The following is a 24,109-nucleotide window of genomic DNA, read 5'->3' as shown; positions in this document are numbered from 1 at the left end:
TTATTTAGAATTAAACTAGTCCAGAGTAAAACTAAATATGCAAATATTAATTGGAACGCAACTGGATATATATAAATAGAAAGAAAAGCTTCAGGTAGTACTTTGTAGATAGTAATACTTTGTACATAGGAGCTTTGGCCAAAATTAATAAACCAGGTGAGACAGGGTTACCTGGGGAGTAGTAAATGCCTAGGTATGAACAGCAGAAGTGTTTCTAGGTAAACACACTCAATAGAATTTTAGTTAGAAAAGTGTGTTTCCCTAAAAACCCTTTCTTGTATGATAGCTTCCTGAACAAAAGAGATAAATATCTAGTTAAATTCATTTATCACAAAGAGCTAATATTAAATGGCAACCCAGTTAAATGGCAATCCCAGAATTGGGATGCTTGGAATGTTGAGGTTGATTATTTGTTAAATAATTTTTTAAATTGTTTGTTTGTAAGCCAAGGGATTGTAATCAAAATATATATTTTTATTTAAATATAATGTTCTTAGATAAGGCTTCAAAAACAATGTATTCTGTATTGTAAATCAACAATGCAGAATAAATTGTCTTTAATGTTATCTTTTCTTTTTAAAAATTAAGATATGTATTAAACATATAAAAAATCTCACATTTTCTTAATGAAAACATAATCTCAGTGTCCTTAGTTCAAGAGATTTATCCCTGAGCTCAGAATCACATGGTAGAATTGGAAGTCATTTTTGGTCATGCCCATCACTAATTTTCTATATAAGCCACTAGTACCTAGGAAGGGAACTGTGACAGTGTAATCCATATCCTGAAAGGAGGTTTTGAGTCTCATGTCTTTGAACCTCAAGATTCCTAACCACCTCCCTTCACCCAGACAATTTAAATGACTTCGTGTTGCTACAAAGATTGCAGACCAATGGGCATATATTTCCTATGGTGTCACGTTAGTTTATAATTGCATCTCTGATGTTAGTTCTTGAAATGTGGAAAACATATTAGGTTATTTTGCCTCATGACAAATACATTGTTTCACTGGCAAATGTCTATTTCTTGATATATTGTAGGACAACTAGCATTGATAATGGCCCAGGCACTTTTGCAGATGAGCCTTGAAGGCAGGTAACACAATTTCAACATTAATATCGTTGGATTGGGTACTAAATAGTCCTGACCAATACGGTCTTCTTATTTAAATTCAGATTGCATGTTCTGGTACATTGCTTATGAACTATTTCACACTCAGCTCTCACTGCATTAAATTTATTCTAAATCTTTTGATTGTAAATGATTTTTCCCACATTGCAAAATACTTAGAAAATAGTTGATGTATTTATTTCACTGCCTTCTGAGCTTTCCACTCATATTGTTAAAGTGAGCAACTATCTTGAAGTCATCTCTCATTCTAACTCCTTATTTCTTGGATCTTCTCCTAGACTTCTATCTTCCTGTTTTGAGTCGTCTCCTCCTTGGAGCTTTTATCTTCCTCAACCCATTGTATTCCACCAGAAAATTGCACTTAGATCTTTCATTTTCTAACTACAAAGAAAGCTTCTTCACTTATTAAACTTTCAATAAGAATTAATTAAGAACTTGTTATGTGCCAGGAACTCTTTTAGGTTTTTTAGTGAACATAAAACCTAAAGATCCATCCCTGTTGGACCTTCCTTTGGGGAGATGCTGATAATAAAAATGAAAATACTATATAATCAAATTATATATAATAATTTTAAAAGTTATATGAAAAAATGTACAGGAGATTAATGTGTGTTGTGGAAGGATTACAATCTTAAATAAGATGTTTAGAGTAGTATTCACTGAGGTGTACTTAAGTAAAGAATTAATACATCTAGAAAAATAATGTTCCAGGCTAAGGGAACAGGCAATGTGAAGGCAGCATGCCTGATATGTTTGAGAATCAGCAGAAAAGCCAGTGTGACCGCAGTGAAGTAACAAAAGGGGAAAAATTACACACAAAGTGGTCAGAAAGATTATGAGGAACTAAAGCTTGCAGACCATTGCAATGGCTGGCTTTGTCTGAATTAAATGGATACAGGGTTTTGAGCAGAGGAATAACATAATCTGATTTTTTTTAATTGAATTTTCTCAAACCCACAAAAAAAGTTGAAAGAATGTATAATGTACCCCTGTTAAACCCTCCCGTATATTCATGAACTCTTGATCTCGTCCCACAATTGGTCAGTTTATTCATACAAATATACACACACATGCATGTACATACACAAGCACTTACACTTTGCCAAATCATTAAAAGTTGTCTACAAATATCATGACAGTCCTCCTTAAACATTTCACTTTGCATTTCCCAGAAACATTGACCTCCTACACTGCCACATCACCATTAACACATCTAAAAAAAAATAAAATTAATTCAATAGCAGTCTTAAAATTTCCTTGATTTTCCTCCAAATGTCCTTTTTAGTTGTGTGGTTGTTTTCCATCTCATATAAACCAAAACCCACTCATCGCATTGTTTCAGCTGTGTCCTTCTTTCCCCCCAGTCCAAGTCCTTCTGCTTCCCACTGTTCTTCAGGGTATTTAATCTCTGGAAGAATTCAGGTCAATTGTCCTGTTGATCATCTCTTCTTCTGTGTGACAGGCTCTTCATTATTATATTCATGTCAGAATATCAGAATATATTTCTCTTCTTTCGTATATTCGCTGCGTGGCTAGGTAGAGAAAGTCAAACATATTTACCAAGTCCACATGACATTCACTTGTTTAATCTCTATGAGAACAAATGTTTGAACCAACAGAGTTATTTCTAAAAGTCATCTTTAGCTCAAATGATAAATGAGAGTCTTGTGAGTGTATAATTTGGGGTTCAATACCCTGTGAGTTTGCCTTGGAGAGCTGTGTCTTATTTACCTACTTCATTTATCCCATCGGGCAGGCAGTTGATTTCTAAATTTTGGAGCATTCTAGTTAGATGTGTTATTGATGAAATCACTGTTCAGATCTGATGACAATTTAATATAGAACAAAAACTGGATGGAATGACCTTTGCTGCAATTGATGTTGGCCTTTCTTCTTGTTAAGTGACTGGTCAATTTATCTAACTTATAGGAAATACTGTGATTGCTAAATAGACTGTCATAGATAAAGATATACACCATTCATCTTGAAAAGGTTCACTGGGCAGTAGTAATAAAAGAAGGTTAAGGGGCATGGGACTTCATAAACCTTTTAAATTCAGTGTCCTTCCACATATAAGTAGTTGCATTTTTTTTTCAGTTTTAACTATTTACTCAGAGTCCAGTATCACTGAATAGTCACTGTGCACACCCAATGGCGAGACTGTGTTTTGCTAGATAATTACAAAGTCAAACTGTTTAGATTCCTGTGTAGGATAAAAGCTAATTTTGGTATATTCTTTGAAATGGGAACTCAGGCTCAGATAATTATTATTTTGTCAGGTTTCTCAGGTTCTGGTCTGTCTCTAAGAAAAGTTGGATTTATTTCCTACTAGTGCCATACGTATTCAGGGTATGTGCAGGATGGAGGGTACAGAACTGTAGGGTCATAACCAGTGTGGGGATAAGATGGAAGACCATTACTATTTGTTTATATGAAACTACTCAAGGGAACTGGCTTTTCTTCAAGGAAATCAAAGAAGGTGATCATTTTCTCAATGACAGAATGAGTGACTAAAATAAACCAAGAAAATGCCATTCAAAAACAAAATTTAAGTTGGCAGTAGCTGAAGTTCTTTCTCTAGAAGTTTTTATATAGACAATAACCATTTTAAGTGTTCATTAGTCTAAACAACCAAGTAATAAAGCATTTGTTATTTCTGACCTGTATAATTTGCTGTTCTTCATGGGCAGCTGGTCACCTATCGGTCTGATGGGAAGTGCTATTCATATTACTATTGCCTGGTGTGTGTCATTAACACATGCCAAGGCTGGCCAAGTCTTTTCTTGGTTTTATAATTTTAAAGCATATTCATAATTCTATGAGGAAGTGGCTAAGGCAAGATAAATTTAAATATGGACATCAATTCTTATCTGTAAAGGCTAAAAAATGATGAAAAGAAGTTTATTTTTCTTTATAGTAAACATTTAGCTTATAAGTCTCTGATCTATTTTCTGTTAATGAATCTATATTTTTCCTATACCTCATTTACCCATCTTCAAGTATCTGTTTCTCACAAAAATGATTTTTAATTTTTGGTGGATTTTTCCTATCATCACTTTTATCAAAAAGTTTTGTACATTATTTATCCCGCATATTTCTGTGTATTTAAACAGTATCTACTATCGCTTTTATCTCTTAGGGTTAGTATTAATAGTTTCTGTACTGTTATATAATTTCAAACCATTTCTCCCTACATAAGGTGTAACAAATTAGCCTCTTGAAATTATTCTATTTTTTTAATAGTTTTTCCTTTTGATTTAATGAAGTATGTAATTAGGAAATTCACTTAAATTTTCTTTAATCGCTTTATTAGAAATACCATATTTCCAGAAAACTGGAGTTGAACAAATTGACTTTTTACTGTCTCTTCCAAGTACTATGTTCTATTAGTTTATTAGATTGGTTCATCCCATAATTACTAAAAAATATGATGAAGTCATGATTTAGATTTTTTAAATATTACAGGATATTAATCTAATTTTCATTTTGATGTTTTCATGAGAAACTTTGTAAGATAATTACAGTCTCATTCTCTTCCTTTTATTTGTCCATTTTAGAGTATAGACTATTTGTAAATACCATTTATTTAATTTCAATTGTTATTTAATAACAAAGACAACCATGTTGTCAAACACTGACCTGTCAGCTCATAACCTTTCTGCCTTAGTGAGAGTCATTCAATTTAAGGTCATATTGAATAACGATGTTGTAGTAAATTAAATTTCTTGAAACAATAAATTAATAATTCTGTGTTTAAAATGAAGATTTGCAGGATTTATTTGTACTCTTTTTCTAATTTTCGATTGGAAGGAAGGAATAAAAAATAGAGAACGGAGAAAGCAATTAACAATATAATAAATAACTGATCAAAAAATTAAGTTCTTTTGAAGGGTTTTTAAAAAATCTGACTTACTTGTCCCCATTTAATACTAATCATAGTTTTATTGTAACTATTGCACAAAGCAAACTTTAGGTTACCCTTACAACTGTGTTTTTATAAAACACATCTCCTTTAAACCCTGGTAAAATGAGCAACAGGCGAGAGCTTTGAAAAAGGCTAAAGCAATTATTTAAATATATTTTTCCTGGAAAGGCAGGAGCCATATTTTATGACCAGCTACAAATGCTTCAATCATTAAAGGAAATTATGTTCAGAGGATGAGTCAAGGTGATTAAAAAGTAACCTGATTTTTTATTGTTAAACTAAATTAGAAGTGCTAACAAGCCTTATTAATGCATCTACTTGACTTTTTTAGTTGACTTTTCAGGCAGTAGGCTACATGTTAGGTTTTATTTATGTATAAAAATATACACATATGTATCCACACATTGTGTATATACATATATATATGCATATGTATACGTATATGTGTATATGTATATACATATATACACATGATAATACAATGTAAAAATATTTTTAATGTCTGTGAGCGTAAAGGAGAGAGCACCTAACTCAGTCCGTTGGAGATATGGGCAGCAATGGATTATCCCATGAAGTGATATTTTCACTAGGACTTGAACATTGAATAGAGTTGGTAAGGTACAAGAGGACAGAGATGAGAGAAGACATTCAGAGCAGAGGAAATAGCATCTGCACGTATCTGGCTGTGGGGGGATCTGGTTATCAGTAGCGCAGGAGTACAATTTGTATTAAAGGAATGCTCAGAAAGGAAGATATTAAAACAATCTGGAATGGGCTTACATGCTATACCAAGGAGTTGTGTTTGCTTGTTTGTTTTCTTTTTGTTTTCCTGGGTTTAGTGATAGGGACCCACTAAAGAATTTTGAGGGATGACTTGATGACTTAGTTTGCATGTTAGAAAGACAATTATGATATCAAAAGAATGGTTTAAAGTGTTTCTGTGGCAAGAGTAAAGGACTTTTAGAAATTGTCAGTTTGCAACTCTCTCAGAAGATATTTGCAACTACAGATAGTAACGGATGAGAAGTACTACAAACTCTCATTCACATGTTAATAAAGCCTCCTCGTGGAAACATCTTATATATATAGTGTATATATACACAATGAGATAATGCTCTTTATGAAAAAGATCCATGCTAAAAACATCTTGGTGAAATAGGCTCTAAGAAAGTGTGTTTCTGTATAAGTGATTCTATTTGCAAAGATGTTATATATTGACCAGAATTGTAATGGTAAACAACATTGTAACTTTTTCAACCTTGGATTAACAGATTTTAAGTTTTCCTTCACCACAAAAGAAGTATTGATTTTTATATCTGTTCAACCACTAATAAAGTATGTGTCGTTAATGAAAACCCAGGGCAACTTTAGTATTTTGAAATGGATTATTTTTTTAATTGAGTATAAAGATCTTAAAAGAAGTTTGATGTGATTGAAGTTTTCTTCAAGGTTTAGAAATAGCAATTCAATGTTCAGTTTCACCCAAATAATTTTTATTTGACATAGTTATAGCTTATCACCATGTTAATGGTATAAATTTGTATTAAAATTATAAATTAGAATACTATAGTTGAGTAGTTATTTGTGTTCGAAAATATGTAAAGTTAGTAGATAATTAGCTCTTAAGAACTTTTCTAAAAAATAAAATTAATGATTATTATCATATTAGAACAAATTTAAACTTCATAAATTATTTCCAGTTAAAAGTAATTATTTTGATTATCTGGTTTTAAATTGGTTGTTTGCTGATATTATTAGCACAGTATGTGCTAAAGCCTCTGGTACAACATGAAAGCTGCAATAAAATCTACTGTAAACCATCCATGAAAGGGACTTTTACAGATGTTGTGATTATGTGAGCCTAGAGGCTATATTGCTATAATTGGCCTCCTGTGAGGCTGGCGTTCTGCAGTTGTTCCTGGAAACTCATCAGGCAAGAAGATTGGATTTCACAATGTTTACATTTGTTGACTGTTACTTTGTGTTAGCAACATTCACATAATGATGAACAGCCATTTAAGTAGTATTTACAATACTGTTCTTTGTATATAAGTGTAAAATCATGCCCATTTTCCCCCCACTACAGATTTACATTAACATTTTTTAAATGACTATCAGTAAATATTACTATTCTTTTTTCAAAAAATATTATATTTATCCCTGCCCCTGTGCAAATATACTTAACTCTATTTGCATCCATCTAAATTTCCCAAATGTCATTCCACTAAATTTTGATCTAGTTTAAAAGTTATGCACTTTATTACTATTCCTTTAATGGCTGTAAAAGACATTTTATCAGAAATATTTATCAGAAACAAATTCTAAAAGTTAATATCTTTCTCCTCCTTCCTATAATACAAGTACCTTACAATGCTTTAAATCTAATCACCTCCTTCCAACTTGTATGATATTTTTTCTCATATTTAGCTCTTGCATTTTTTATCCGCCCAATATTAGATATTCTTACTACTTCCTTATACAGTCAATAATGGCTTAAATCCACTCACATACGTACTGCTTTTCAGATTTTTGGGGGGTCAATAACTTTTTTTTGAAAATTCTTCAGAAGTTCTATTAGTGATTGTATGTAGTTGGTAAACTATCTCAATTTGTTGGTATTTGAAATGTCTTTGGTTCACTATTATCATAAAAGAATGCTTTGCTCAGTCTACAATTCTAGGTAGATAAATATTTTTCTCTTAGCACTATGAGAAAATTTAATAGATACCCTTGTCTTTCTTTTGGTGCTCTGCTTATATACACTTGGGTTTCAGAATCTGAGATCTGGTCATCAGAGTCATCAATTCTAAAAAATCCTTAGTCACTATTTCTTCTAATACTGCCTTTTCTCATTCTCTCTATATTTTCCACAGAGAACACTGATCAGATGCTAGATATTTTCATTCTTTTTCTTTTTGTTGTATCTAATCGGCTGTTTAACATTCTCACTGAATTTCTAAAATTAATCGTATCTTAGTTGTGATCATTTTATTGGTTCTTTTTCAAACTGTGTGGTCATTTTTGTAACCTCTTTTCCTTTTGACATACTTTGACTATGTACTGTTATCCTTTTAAACAAGTAAACATTCTTAGGCTATACTTTATGTCTTATAATTCCATTATCTGCTGTCTTTGCACATCTAAACTGTAGTGAGTTGTTTTCGCTGACTTTTGCTCATGGTTGCTTCTTTCCTATTGAATTCATGTTTCTTGAAATGTTAGTTACAAGAATTCTTTGAAGTTTGGGTTTAAAGTATTTTCTCCAGAGATAATTTGTGTTTACTTCTGCCAGGTCCCTGGATCATTATTAGCATGGGACACCTTAAGGCTAATTTTTCACTTAAGGTATTTTCGACCAGGGTTTAGTAAACTACAGCCTGCAGAACAAATTCAGCCTGTTGACTGCTTTTATGAATAAAGTTCTACTGGATCACAGCCACATTTATGATATGTCCTTGGATGCTTACCCATTACAATGGCAAAATTGAGGAGTTGCAACAGAGACCATATGGCTCAGAAAGCCTAATGTATTTACTATCTGGCCCTTTATAGAAAAACTTTGCCAATCACTATTTTAAATAATGCATCCAATCCTTTAAAAGCAGGTTTGTGGTTATGAACGATTAGGAGACTTTTTCTCTTATTCCCTTCTAAACAGAAACAATGATAAGACAGAAAAATATCTTTGGTTTACCCACTGATGGATTCACCTTAAGGGAGTCATAATAGAAGTCTTTAATTTGGCTTCTCTTTTTGAGCTGCTTTAGGATTTTGTCATATGTCCAGTACACTTGTAACTTTTAGAGCCAAATCCTACACCATCAGTGATGAATGAAAATATAGTTTTAGCAAATACAGATTTCAGCATTTACTTGTCTCACTGAACTCATGCTTTCTTATCATTTCTGTATCAGAGAATTTCCCTTTCCTATCAGCCCTGCCATGCATTATAAAATTATGCATGTTTATGGTTTATCTAGCATTTTTAGGTTTTCTACACTAAGGGGATTTCTGTACACATAAGTTCCACCATATTACCAGATATGGAGCATAACCTATTTTAGGGATCATCTCAAGCTACATTTCTTCCCTCAAGCTGGTGTGGCTTAAGCCTACTGGCTTTGGATTCAGACTGCTGAAAATAGTTCAGATTACACCACTTTCTCTATATGTGACCTTGGGCAAGTTACTTAATTACCATTACATCCCTATTTCCTCTCATTAAAAAGAAGAAAATAAATGCATCTATTTCTTAGGGGATTTGTGATGATAAAACTGAACTTTATAAAAATATAAATGCATATATATATACTGTATAGTGTTAGCATAGTACCCAGCAATAGTAAGTGGTTAATAAAAATGATTTGTAGCAATTATTATTATTATTATATTGGCTTGTTTCATGAACAATTACGCCTATTCTTAAGTATTTTATTCTAGAATCTAAAAATTAGTAATTAGCACCTTGCTAGCCTCTCGGGGTTAGAAAATATGAAGCACTTCAAAAAATTAATGGAAAGATTTGTATTATTTTTTAATTCTATTTTTCCACAAGTTTTTGGAAGTATCCTTGGAGGTTATCAAATATTCACATATTACAGATACTTTATAAAAGCCCGTAAGAGATATTTATTCTAAATCATAATGAATGTTTCAATAGACAAAAGGAGTAAGGATATTAGCATTCTAGTGAATCAAAAGACAGGGCTCCTAATCTGCCAATTAATTTTTTTAAAAAGTACCGCTAATATCAATCTACTCATTTTGAGGTGTTTGATGTGTAATTATTGAGAGCAAAAGAAAAATAAAGTAGAGTTTAGATTTCTGTAAAACTAAAACACAAGTATTTTTCTCTTTTAAATATTTTCAGTCATTAATAGATTGGGTCTGTGTTATGTAAAAATTGGGTAAGTATACAGAAGACCTGGATTTAAATCCCAGGATTTATAGGGCTAGATCTGGAACTTTGGATGAGGTAGTCAATTGGAGCTTCAGTTTGTTCACTGATAAAATGGGGCTAGTAACACTTGCTGCCTTCTTTACAGGGAAGTATTGAGATGTATAGTGGTATTGCGAAAGTACTTTATGTAGCACTGGTAAATATTTAACTTTTTTTTTTTTTTTTTTTTTTGAGAAAGCTGGATATTGTGGCATCTGTATCCTAGATCTCATTCTGGTTATGGTCATTGAGTATGTAATAATCAATGTGGTTAAACATGAAGATAGATCTGATAAATACAGATTTTTGTCTAGATATTATTTCTAAATTCTCATTACAGTGTTGTTCTACCATTGTGCTTTTAGCATCTTTTCAGGACTTCTGTGAAACAGTAAACATAGTATTTGCAGTAGCTTTATATTTAAAAATACATTTATATAATTCAATAAATGTTTATTGAGCACCCACTAAGTGTAAAACACTATACCAGTAGTTAAAAGGGAAACCTATTTAATCAGATAGACTATGGTCTTAAGAAGCTTACATGTTCTGTTTACATACCAGAGATAAAAATCTATTCTCATTTGATGCTAGAATTCAATGCACAATAACTAAAAAACATATTATTTCCCTAAAAAGAATCTCAAAACCCTAGAAACAACTTCAGGCTAAAAATGTCTTCTTTCACACAAAATATGCTTTTTATTTAATTTCTCACTATTGCTTACTGTACTTCTTCTACAGTTGCCTTTCATTTCTGTAGTTTCTACTCTGCAATTCTAAGAAGGCTGCTTTCCTCAGAATATCAACATTCTCAGGTTATTGCAGAGCTTAAAGAATGAACAAAACAAGCAAAGCCATGCAGTTCTATTTGCCCTATCTAATCACACCTCTTTCTCTTTCTCTCTCTTTTTATCTTTATGAACAAGTTTACTGAATGAACAATTTTTTTGTCCTGCAATTTGCTTTCGATTTCTATCATTTTACTAAAACCCTTTGTGCTAAGGTCACTGAAGACCTCTTAATTACCAGGCCAAGTCCATTAGACACTTCTCAGAGTCTTTCTCCCCACTTCCCCCAAATATTTCAGGTACTCTCTGAGTGTCTCCCATGTACATTTCCTCCTCCTCTTCTTCACCTCCACCACCTCAGACACTGACTATTGATGATGCCATTGTGTCAGCTCATGGCTTGTCTGTGTGCATCCGCTCTTGACCCTAGAATTTCACCTTCCAAAATGTTCAGTCATCTTTTTATGCACAACATTTATCAGTTCATTTCTCTGATCAAAACATTTAAATTAATGGATTTATGAGCAGTGAGGAAGGTGAGATCTTCATGCTTTTATTAACATGCTGGATATGGATGAGACAGAAAGGAAGGAATTAAAGGACCCTGAACATATAACATATATAACATATTGGTACATTGTACAAAAAGAAACTGGAATACAGTGACATTTAAAAGCAGATGTAATGATAAAGTAGCTTTGAGATAGGTTAAGTGTAAGTATCTTTTAATCTTCATTAAATAGATTTTTAGCTGAAACCTAGAAATATAAGTGCATGTGAAAATTTTTATTTTATTTTAAAAGTGGCAATCTCTTTAGAATGGCTTTTAGAATGTATCTGGCATATTTTTCTTTTTCTTTTTCTAAAAGTTGTTATGAATATCAATTACACATTGATTCTTTCCTACTTTATTTAAAATTATTTAAGTGAAAGTGATTTGTTTCCAAACGGTATCTCTTTGAAACATAAACATACCAAAAATTTTGTCTAAGCTGATATTATAGCAAGCGAACTGCACAACTCTTCCTTCCCCTGGGTTATTCCCAGCCAGCAACTGTGCACAGTGGGTGTCCTAAAAGCCAAGACATTCTGCTCAACATGGGATACTTCTATTTGGCATTTTTTTGTCCAAGCACTTCCTATCATCCTGACAGTGACTTCCTCAGACCTGTGCGGCACTCTGAGACTTTTTCTACTCAATCCTTTCTTCTCTATCTCTGTCATGGGAGAGAGAACTGCATCACCATCTGAAGACTCTTCCTGACTTCTAGAAACCCTTTTCTTTCCGTTTTCATGAGCATTTCCCCCAATAAATATGTTGAATGTCCAATCGCATCTTGGCATGTGCTTCATGGAGGATTTAATCTAACACAACTCTATTATGGAGTTTGGGGACTTGGATTTTTGCCTGTGACCACACAGTTTTCATATTCATGTGTTTAGTTATAATGACTCAATGTGAATGTTTGCTATTTTGAGAAATGCTTTATTCAGGATTTGTATGAAACGTCTACCTATCGTATACTCTGTCTCTAAACCAGTGTTTCTGAACTTTGAGACTGTTAAAATATTTGACTGGAGGGGCTGGCCCATGGCTCACTTGGGAGAATGTGGTACTGATAACACCAAGGCAACGGGTTCAGATCCCTATATAAGGAGGACCGGTTGGCTCACTTGGGAGAGTGTAGTGCTGACAACACCAAGTAAAAGTTAATATCCCCTTACCAGTCATCTTTAAAAATATATATATATATATATTTTTGACTGGGTAACTCTTTGTTTTGGAAGGCTATCTTATGAATTGTCTGAAATTCAGCAGAACCCCTAGCCCCTCTACCCACTAGATGCCAGTAGAACTGCTCCAGTCTCCAGACATTGCCAAATGGCTTCTTCTGGGCAAAATCATTCCTGGTTAAGATCCATTGATCACACATATATAAATTGTGTTGTTGGTACCAATGTTTGTGTCTGTGTATCGGCTATATCTAGTTCTATGGTTGTATTCTTACACCTAAGGAATTTTCAGTCTACTCAAGATAGACTACATAATGCATTTAGAGAACATCAAAAATGGTTAAGAAGGAACTAAAATATCTGGTAAAATCAATCATGCCATAGGAAATAAGAGAAGATATGGCCATTATAGCTGAAATAGAAAGATTTTTAGGAGATGGCACTTGGATTGATTTTGAATAATGGCAAGGATTTGCTTAAATAGAAAAACTTCCAGGCAGGAATAACTGTGATCTAAACCAAAGAAGCAGAAATAAAAGTATATTAAGAAGAGTAATTTCCAAAGAGACCATCTTGACAGAAACAGGAGGAAGATCCTTACTGGAAGTGGTGGGGTAGTAAATATGTAATTTCTCCAATAGTAAAATTCTCTAAGGCTTAAAACTATGTATTTTCTCTGCTTCATTCCCTTTATTCTATCAATTACTAAATCCTGTGTGTGGCTTCATGAAGTCACTTAAGCGAGTCTTCCTCTCCATTGTAGCGCAGGCTACTAAATCTGTGATCTGATCTTTGTACCAACATAACGTCCTCTTACCTGCAGTCCCTACTTCTAGTTACTCCTTATTTTTATCATTTCAGTCTCTTTACTGACATTCTCTATTTTCAGTGACATCATTCTTATACTTTTCTTAATTTCTTTAAACATGGTTTTCTTAATTTTTTAAAACATATTTATAAGAGATGATTTGAAGTCTTCATCTAGGAAATCTAATATGTAGGCTTCCTTGGGGATAGGTTGATTGATTTTTTTCCCTATATAGGCCAAACTTTCTAGTTTCTTTATGTGTCTTCTAATTTATTTTGTTAAATAAATTAGATTAAATTAATCTTTTGTGTTGTGTTTGTGTTGTGTTTCTGTGTGTCTGTTTTGTGGCATTCATGAACTATTCTGCAAAATCTGGATCTAATTCTTTTAAAATCACTAGACATGTTCCTTTATTCTGTATATTGATAATTTATGTTCTCTCTCTCTCTCTTAGCCTTTCTCTCCCTCTCATCATTTGTATTAGATTATCAAGTGTATTAATCTTTTTAAAGTGCAATTTTCTTGAGCATTTTTCACATGTGTGGTCTCAGGCCTCAGGGTAGTCTGGAATGCAATGGGGCTCCAAGGCAGCAGGCTGGGAACTAGGCCCAGATGAACAGTGGTGACAGGAGCAGCTGCAGCAGAAACAGTGGCAGTGGCTTCAGCCTGAGGAAGAGAAGGGACTCTATATGCAGGCAGTGCTGGGACTCATAATGGGAGGCCAGCTTGCCTGTCATTCCCCCAAGTTCCTACCTACAGCATCAATACAAATGTTAACTCTTAGGCCTGGAATTCCTGACAGGCAGCCAGGCAGTAAACTTTGTCAATAATTATTACAAAATAATAGTGTCCAAATAGATAACGAATAAAGCATATCAGGGAGTTATTAGAATTCTTACGTGAGTTTAGAATCTCTGATTTTGAAAACTGCTATAACATTGCAAAACTGATATTCACAGGTTTAGAAATGTAAATTAATTTTAAAGATTAATTTAATCTTTCAGTAGAAGAGAACAGTTTCCATATGAGCTTCAGATAACCCAATTGATGAGAAAGACAGTTTTAAAATTAATTTTTCCTGTAATTGAAGATGTAGTGATATATTATATAAATAGGCATTTTGAATTATATACAAATTGTAAAGCCAGGTTGAGTTTCTTGCACAGCTCCTCAACTTACAACTACATTTCGGTGAGTGATGGACCTCATATGGTGGTGGCTATACCATATAGCCTAGGTGTGTAGCAGGCTACAGCATCTAAGTTTGTGTAAGCGCACTCTACGATGCTTGCACAAGGATAAAATCACCTAATGATACATTTCTGGTAACATATTCCCATGTGATGCATGACTATCTAGGTATTTTTATTGTATTATTAAAATTGTGACTCCAAAAATATTATTTTTATCATTTCTAAATTTATATTATTATTCATGTATCACTATTACCCTTATTACATTTTATAAGTAATAAAATATTTTTAAAAGAAAAAGCTGTATATTTTAGTACCATTAACAGTACTTCTTGCTTTTTGAAAAAGGAGCCCTGTGTTTTCATTTTGTATTGGACCCTGCAAATTATGTGCATGAACCTGACTCTACTAGGGTATGTAGTTTGGAAATTTATAGTTTTAATAATCTTGTACATCATTCACATGCTTTTTAATGAGTTCTCTTGACATTGTTCTGAGTTTTCTTTTGGGGAGGGGGGTTTAATGATGAAATTACAGAAATATGAAAGTACTTTAAAAAGTTGGTGGAAAATTAAAAGTAAAAGATAGTACAAATATTTCCATGAATTTTTTGAAGTACCCTCATATTGAAAATATGCTTGCTTTTCCTAACTATTCAACAATTTGTATACAAATAAGTTAGGTGGTAAATACATTTTAAGCTTCTTCTGGCACTTTGCCCTTAGAAGGGTTTTCAAGAACAAATTAGATTTCATAATTGGGGGACAATTTCATCTTCAGTCACCTACTCATATTCATGAGCAAGTTTGAGTAACCATAATTATCCAAAACAAACTTCATCTCACTCTTCTACCGAAGTTTTTCTCAAAGGGAAAGCTATTCTTCACTATTCAAATTTAATTAATTCACGAAGTCCTCTCAATTTTGTCTTCTAAACAATTTTCCAGGTAGCCCACCTGCCTCCATCCCCCATAATCAGGCCATCATACTGTCTCTCCTGCTGTTGAGTTCTACCTGGCCTCTCTGTCTTGATGCTGTGCCAGATTGGCTGTTCTTTAAAAACACATTATATAACTTCCCTATTTAGAATTCCTTTAGGTTAAACTACAAATTTCTCACCATGGCCTAGGCCCGTTCTCTTCCCCACTTCTCTGTTTCTCACCTTCTTATCTGCAACCTTCATATGCATTCTGTCATGCAATACTGCTTGCATTTCCCTGGAAGTGGCCCTGTTACTATCATTGTGCCCTTCTATAAGCTTTTCTTTGCAAAGAATTTCTACTTGTCCCTTGTGCTTTTAGTTAATATACCCCTTAAGGCTCTGAGACTTTTTCCATTTTCCTTCCAGAGGGAATTAAACTGTTTCAGTTTTGTGTCCCACAAGCACCCCTTTTCCATTTCTGCAACAGCACTGTCAATTTATTGTTATTTACTGTGTCTGCCTACCCATACTCAGTAATCATTTCCTTACAGATAGAGACTGTCTTTCCTAATGCATCTCCAGCATGCAGCACAGGGCTTGACATGGGCTAGACATAAAAGTTATGGAATGAAAGCACAAAAGAATAAATCGCAGGAAGCCAAACTGATAAAATAATTAGATTCTAATAATAAGTATATTAAAACCAATTTAACAATGATAAATTTTTCTATTTCATATTCTTTTTTTTTTTTTTTTTTGTAATGTCAACCCACCTTTATTGGAGAAAACCCTGCAGTGTAACTGTTTTAAATAATGCATGCCCTGAACTGCCCACTACCCAGTGGGCTCAGTCAGTTATCTTCAGCTGCCCAGTTCCATCAAGGAGATAGGTGGTGTCTTCTGGCTTCTGCTGCTGGCTGGTAAAACTGTAGTAGTTGTTGGTGCCCAGAACCCACCCTCAATTCTTGGCATCATCTGTCATCTTTTTGGGTGTGTTGAAGAAGAGGATCTGGGTGGCCTCAGTGAAAAGAATTTTTCTTATTGGCTTTCTCAATGCACCCAGCAATCTCATCCCCAATGTTGTCAAACAGGATGTCTAGGAAGAATGTGTAGCTCTGAGCAGGGATGTTACACTTGGCTAGAAACACCATGTAGCTGCCCTCCATCAGGTGGCTCGAAGGACACAGGGCGCTTGATGTCGACATTGGTCTGGATGTCCTTGGCAGGAAGCTGCTGCAATTCTGTACGGAACACAGCTACCCGGTTCGGGAACAGCAGGAGGAGGAGGCTGAGGTCCAAGAGCTGGTGCACGTAGTCCGAATCAGGTGGCTGCTCCTTGCAATCAAAGCAGTAGCATTTGAGCTGGGCCATGTGGCGCTCGAAGGAGGGGATGTCTGCGTGGGATGCTCCACTGGGCCCCGATCTCCAGTATGTCACGGGCAAGAAGGAGCTGCTGTTTAGTCAGCTTGGTCCCTGTGGTTGACGGAAAGCTGAGCTACAGCACAACCAGCTCGAGGCGGCCCAGCTCTTCCCCGCACTTGCTAAGACAGAGGCTTTTACGGTTCTGCTCCCCGTTGATTTGCTCTTCATGCACCGGAGGCCGCAGCTGGCCCGGGCAGGAGACGCCCGCAGTCCGGCTCACCGCGGACGGACGGACGGACGCGGAGGTTCACATTCTCCAGCGCTGTGCTTCCCTTTAAATTCTCTTACCGCGGAGGCAGTAAGTTCTGAGAATCGCGCGGAAACTCACCTAGACGTAGGGAAGCAGGCCAAGTGCACGGCTCTCTGTTTATGCCTAGGGCTGCCTCACAGGGTATTTTTGAAGGAAAATCAATTAACGGTGCAAAGCACTATAAAAATACTTAACAAGTGTAATGCGATTTTTCTCGTTACAAGTAATCATGTTTCCTAATAGTATTTTGGATTCTAACTTTGCAGTGCAATCTCTTTTAATTAAAATACGAAGCTAGTTATTTCAAAAGAAGAAAATACACTGCCTTTCTATTATAGAAAGTTGAGGCCCGTTAATTGATAAGACCATCAAAATAACTTTCATTCCAAATTACTATGTAACTGGATACATTCACGTGTAAGGGAATGATAACCACTGCGGGGAAGCAGACAGCGTGGGCATGAGACAGTGGTTCTATAATCAATATTATTATATAGTTTTTAAAAGGAACAAGAACGAATCTTCACCATAGATGACTCCAAGTTACTTCTTAGGTACCCCTCCCTCTCCGGGAGATAGAGTTTAACCCACTCCCTAGAGCGTGGGCTGGATTTTATGACTCATTTCCAAATAATGGAATGTGGGAAGAAGAAATAATAACTTTTCAGTGGAGAATCCTGGCAAACAGTACTTTAACCAAATAATCAAGGTTAATATTACTAGTGGTGTCATGTTGATATAATATACTCCTTACAAATTGTAATGAGAAGAACGCTCCATCTCTGAGGTATTTGTCCATAAAACCAATAACCACAGGCAAATCATGAGAAAAACATTAGACAAACCCAAACTGAGGAATATTCTACAAAATAGGATTAAAAGATAATACAAATCTTTCCATGAACTTTTTTAAGTACCCTCCTACTCCTCAAAACTGTTAAGATCATCAAAAACAAGGGAAGTCTAAGAAACTGTCACGGTTTATAGTGTACCCTAGGGAGACATGACAAGGAAACACAATGGGGTACCCTGGATTGGATCCTGGAAAAACAGAAAGGACATAAGTGGAAAAACTGGCGAAATCCAAATAAAATCTGGAATTCAGTTAATAGTAACATACCAATGTTGGGTTCTTAGTTTTGACAAATGCGCTGTGGCAGTGTAAGATGTTAACTTTAGAGCAATTTGTGTAAGCATTATATGGGAACTCTATACACAATGTTGGCAACTTTTCTGTGGTGATTCCAAAATAAATGTTTAGATACAAAATATAAGGGCAAATGCAACAATTGAAAATACCAAGTGAATACAGTTTTCAATTCATTGAAAGGTCAATTAAACGTGTTGTCATAAACATTGATATAATCATAATCTTTGCATTTTAACTAAAAACAATTAATGTATATCCATTATTCAATCTTTTGATGTAAGGTCAAGGCTTACTCTTGAGATTTGTTGCCATATACTTTGGTACATCACTTAATATGTCTCCCAGAAGAAATGTAGGGGTTACTTTTAATCCAACAAGCCACTTACATGAAGGTCAAAAAGAGATCTTCTTCTAGACTATCACTAACAGGACAGTTATTTTGTATTAAAAAAAATTTTCTCTGCAGACATCCAACACAGTATAAACAGTCATGAAAGGTATGTAGTTTAGTTTTGGGTTCTTTAAAAATGAAGAAATCTCTAGAAGAAAATAGCCTAAGAACCTCCAAAGTGCTATGTAGTGTCAGATCATTGTCAATCTACTCTGTATTAACTGTCTGACACCTGGTCTATACTTCAGGTGGTGGCATGGGGTAGAATGTGATAGGTGCAATCGAAAGTTAGAAATATGCCTGGGGTTCATTTAATATTGATATATTAAGTGCTTTGATTCATTACTTTTATCTAAAATTTTAATTTTTAAAAAGTCAAGACCCTTGAAATTCTTATGGACAGCTGGAGTATCATATAAGATAGGCAAAAGGTACTTTTTTGAAGATATTTCTAAGTGCAATGCAGAGACATTGGTTGGTGGCTATAGCATGGAATTGGGCAGACCTGTATTTATTAACACAAATTGGAGTATTCTGCTGGAGTTAATAAGTGTATTTTCACATCACTTTCCACTTAATCTCCTTGTGACCAGGTGATAATTTGCCTCTAAAATGAAATGGTAGTGTTTCCAAGAGGAACTGTATCCTCAGAAGAACCCGTTATATACTAAAGGAAATATATTAAAATGAAAAAACTGAAAAGCAAATCTGAAACCAGAATACATAATATTAGACTACAAAGGGGAGTGCAATGTTTATTCTTAACTATTTAATATTCTCAAAGAAACACTGCTCTCCACTGGACTTAACCCAAAATTAATGGGATACCTAAAGAACATGCAAAATATAAACTTGTTCTCTCGGGCCTAGATATATTTTCCCAGCTGTTGATAAATTTATTTCCAATTGCTATAAATTTCAGGTCTAAGAGATAAGGAAACACAGTAGTGGGAAAACCAAGTTTGGTGTTACATTCTGAACGCCTCAGCTGTTCATTATTGAGCAGCCTTGTAAAGATAATGAAAGTCAATAAACCATTGCTAAGTATCTCATCTATTAGGGCCATAAAATATTTGTATGCTTTCATAAATGTTAATGAAAGAGAATAGGTAAACAAATGTCGCTGAGTATAATTTAGAGTTTAAAGACAATAACATATAGCATAGCATTTTAAATCATAAGATGCCTCAACATTCATCCACTGAAAGAATCTTGATGTGCTATCAGATTTCTTCAATAAGAGAGAGGATCCAGGCCTCTTAATTGCAGAGGTACACTTCTATCCTTGATGGTAATATCATTGAATAATTATATTAGAAAGTAGCAGTTTGTATTGTACACCTCAGTGAACAGAACCATAATGCCATAAAAGACAGTCATTAATTAAGTATGAATTACTATATTTTAAAGTGTTGGCTGTGGAAGGAGAAATGCCACCTTTGAATGAATGGCTTCCTCTGTGTGATCTGACCTCCTCCCATTCAGGGACGTGAAGGTGATAAATCACCAAGTGCAGCAACAGCAGGGATCCTTATTAATAGCAACTTCCCAGTCTCCTGGCAATCACAGCAAGTGCAAGTGACATGCATAAAGGTTTTCCTTTTCAGCTGAAAGGATGTGAATTTTCTATGAGAATTTCTTAGAAATGGTATAGAATTTCTGGGTTGTGCATCTGATGGCTTCGTCAATTAGACAATATTAAGGTTCTTAGAAGGTGCTACATCATTATATCAAGCTGCTACCATAACAATTTGGATTGAGGGTTTTCTATTATTCTAGTAGCTATATTCTTGAAATAACAACAAAAAATCATTATTCATTTCCTTTTAAAGGGAAAGGATATAGAAGTAGAGGATCTAATATTTTACTAATTTAATCACTTGAAAGAGGAATCACACTTTTAAATGATGACTTAAAACAAAAACTGTGTTTAGTAATTTTCCTCTCTCTCACCCTAATCATTACAATCAAAAACCATTGAATATTTTTGGTTTTTTCCCACTTATGTTTATTCTTATACTGCCTCTGAATGTGACAGCTTCCCCCAAAAATCACAACCAGATGATAAGCAAGAAGTAGTAAGGTTCAGTTTTGATTTTATAATTCTTCAGAGTTTCTAAACTTAAATTAAAAACCTGCTTAAAGAAATAGAGGGAGAGTGGATTTAGAAAGCCTGGGTTTAAGTCCTGGATTAAGTGTTATGTAACTTTGGAGAAGTAAGTTGTCCTTGAGGATCAGCACCACACCTACAAAATAAAAATAACCGAGCTGGCATTATCTACTGTAAGGGTTTTTGTTGTTGTTGTTGTTGTTGTTGTTGTTGTTTTTATGAGGACCCTTATGAAACAATGTATACATATGAGCTTTGGAACAGTAAATTGATATAAAAGTTTAAGGTAGTTTTATCAATATTATTGCTGAGGAAAGAGCAAAATTATTGAGAAATAGTTTGGGGATAATATGTTAACTTCATTAAACGTATTGCTTGTTTTGGTTATCAATATTGTTATTCAAAAGTTGACTTACAAGATTATATATATCTTACTTTACACTTTCCTTTTCTTCTCCTACAGTTTTTAGCCTTATAATTTAAAAATCTTTATTGCATCAGGTATGTTTTAGCCAATGAATGCTCACAGGTTATATATTTAGGAAACCAATATTTCATTTTATAGAGAAGATTATTTATTCTATTATGAAAATAATATAACATTACAGAACTTGACTGAGAAATCACTGATGAGCTTATTTTCAAAATTTAGTTTTTCACTGCTTATGTAACGTATATATTCCTGCAAAATTAATCATAAAGTATATTTCAATGGAGGAGAGGACAGGGCACAGAATAATGAATAAAGATGCATTCAGAACTTGGCATGGCATGAATGTATTTAGATGAAGATGGATCTGTTTTCCCCTTGGATTTCTTAAGCAGGGAGTAACGTTTCCTGCCAGAGGTTATTTAAAATGGTCTTTCCTGAGTCAAGAACACAAAGCAAAGTAATCTAACAAAGAGAAAACAAACATTTTATAGCATCAGGAGGAAAAGTTGTGATATGTTTAAACCCCTAGCACAGTACCTAGGACACAAGGGTGACCATATACCTGCAATTCTGGTGTAAATATTAATAGTGCCCTGTTATACTTTCCCAGTTTGAACAATGAATTATATGATCACTTATAAAATAGGTACTTCACAAAATACTAGCATTCTCTCCAGTGTCCCAGTTTGAATAATAATTTATATAGTCACCATCTGATAAATAGAAATTCCTTCTACTAAGATTTTTTTTTGGGGGGGGGGATAAACAGTATATGATAAAACTAAACTCATTTATTCATTTGTTCAACAAATATTTATCTAGTGCTTACTATGTTCCAGATTCTAGTAAAATATGGTAGTAGGGAACAAGACCAGTAAATTTCCTGACCTTATGGAGCTTGCATTTCAGTGGAGAGAAGCAGACCCTAAAGCAGTAAACAAATGCATGCATAATATACTTCCGGGTACTGACATATTATAATATAAGCTAAAAATAGGTGATTGAAAACAAAAGGTTGTCAGGGAGGTAGGTACACTGAGATAGGGAAGGGATCTCTCAAAAGGTGACATTTGGAAAAAGACCAGATGACCTCAGGGAGATATATTAAGATTTAAATATCATAAAGCAGGATACTTCCAGGAATGGGAAGAACTAAGTGCCCAGCGACTGAGATGGAAAAGCAGCTCAGCATGTTTGAAGAACAGCAAAAGGACTACCTGGAGCAAAGTAGTCAAAAAAGAGATGTGGTTGGAGCTTTCGGGTGTCATGGTAAAGAGTCTGAATTATATTTCAAATACAACGGTGAGTTATGGAGATTGACAGAATCTAATTTAGCTTGATTTACAATGATCACTCCAAGTGCTGTGTGGGCAGAGACTGCAGCGAGGTGTAGATTCCTCCTATGCACTTTGTCAGATACTCTCAGCTGCCCCTGTCTCTGGGGATTCGTTCCATCCAGCCGCCATGACTTCCAAGGTAATGTGGGTACAGCCCAGCACTGCCTCTCCTCTTGCCTGGGTCTCATGGCCCTCCCTTTCTAGGACTTCCTGGAAACCACTGAGGTGTGATATGTGTGAGATCTTAGTAGTGTCCCTGAAACCACAATCTGGAGTTGTAGGGGAGTTAAGAATCCAGGGTGAATATTGACCATTATTAGATGGGAGCCAGAGGATAAAATTTTCTTTCTGCCTCCCTCAGGAGAGGCTCTCTGGAGATGGAGTCGTTCATATGGTCTCTTAAAATGTCCTCTTGAAAGAATGAGCAATCCGTTGGGCTGATACCAACCCAGAATGGTAATGCCCCCTCCTAATGGCTCTTTCTTCTTCTCTGCCTCACCTACATTTTCCCTTATTCCTGTTTCATTGGGGTTGCACTTCATTGGGGAAGCATATAAACTTTCAGCTGCCTCCACTTTCTGGGGAAACCCAGGTAAGACAGAGACAAGAAGAAAAGTAGAAAAACCAGTTAGAAAGATATTAAAGTAGTCCAGGTTTGATGGTGGTTTGGAAAGTAGTATATTTACTCTCTCTATGTATTTATCTTCAGTAAAAGATTTAGTCAATATCTATGAATACTGTATTTGGTGCTTCTTTGCCTTGATATTAATCCAAAAATTTAGTTGTAAATTAGAAGTATAAAAAATGCATTATTGAACATTTAGAGCTATGCAAGTATTTACCATGTGAATGTTTAAAACTTAACATATTTAAATATGTTTAATATAACATTGGCAATAATAAATATATTGCCATTTGAGTATAATAAATCAGGTAGTATTGGTTCCATTTTTCTGGTCATATATTTTTCACCTATTACAGAATATTTTCATGTATATGTCCATTTTCCATTTATACTAAGTAGATCCAAACAAGATACTTATATCATAAACAAAACACTTGGTTCTTAATGCCTTTTTATGAGTCAGAATTGTCTATCCAATGATGAATGCTAACACTTTTAGCATCATGTTAGAATGCTTCAACTTTTGTTTCTTACATATTCAGATAAAACAAAAAGTCATTTTGATGCTCTAATCTATAAAACTTGTGCTTGTGAGGATATTAATTTTAATACTTTGTTTCCTCCCCTCTTTAACATACAGATTAAAAGTTTTGTTACTCTAACATTATAGACACTTCAAAGAATCTCACTAATGTATTCTTAAATGCCAAATAAGTGATAAACTGCTGTGACTACAGAAAAGAGGGGAAAAAACCTTCCCAGAATGATTTGAAAACACTCCAACAGAGGACTAAGAATTTGAGCTGGAAAGGTACATGGCAGAATTAGCGGGAGGATGGAAGACATTTCAGACGGGGAATCTGAACATGTAAGAAGACTCATTTGAAGAAGCAGAGTGTTCTTACAGAAAAATGTTGTAACCCACAAAGGTCGGAAAGTCCAATAAGT

General features: G+C 34.5%; 1 protein-coding gene and 1 pseudogene across 1 annotated transcript in view; one reads left to right on the top strand and one right to left on the bottom strand.

Annotated features, from left to right (window-relative positions):
* Positions 1–24,109, top strand: part of THSD7A (thrombospondin type 1 domain containing 7A) — a 411,752-nt gene that overhangs the window by 56,612 nt on the left and 331,031 nt on the right. The gene's annotated exons all lie outside the window — the stretch shown is intronic.
* The window catches only part of LOC134380070 (26S proteasome non-ATPase regulatory subunit 8-like), a 56,288-nt pseudogene continuing 48,469 nt past the window's right edge, over positions 16,291–24,109 (bottom strand).

The sequence above is a fragment of the Cynocephalus volans genome, chromosome 6 (assembly GCF_027409185.1).
Source record: "Cynocephalus volans isolate mCynVol1 chromosome 6, mCynVol1.pri, whole genome shotgun sequence".
Classification (NCBI taxonomy): domain Eukaryota; kingdom Metazoa; phylum Chordata; class Mammalia; order Dermoptera; family Cynocephalidae; genus Cynocephalus; species Cynocephalus volans.
Note: the sequence above shows the minus strand (reverse complement) of the source record. Positions and strands in the feature narration are given on the sequence as shown.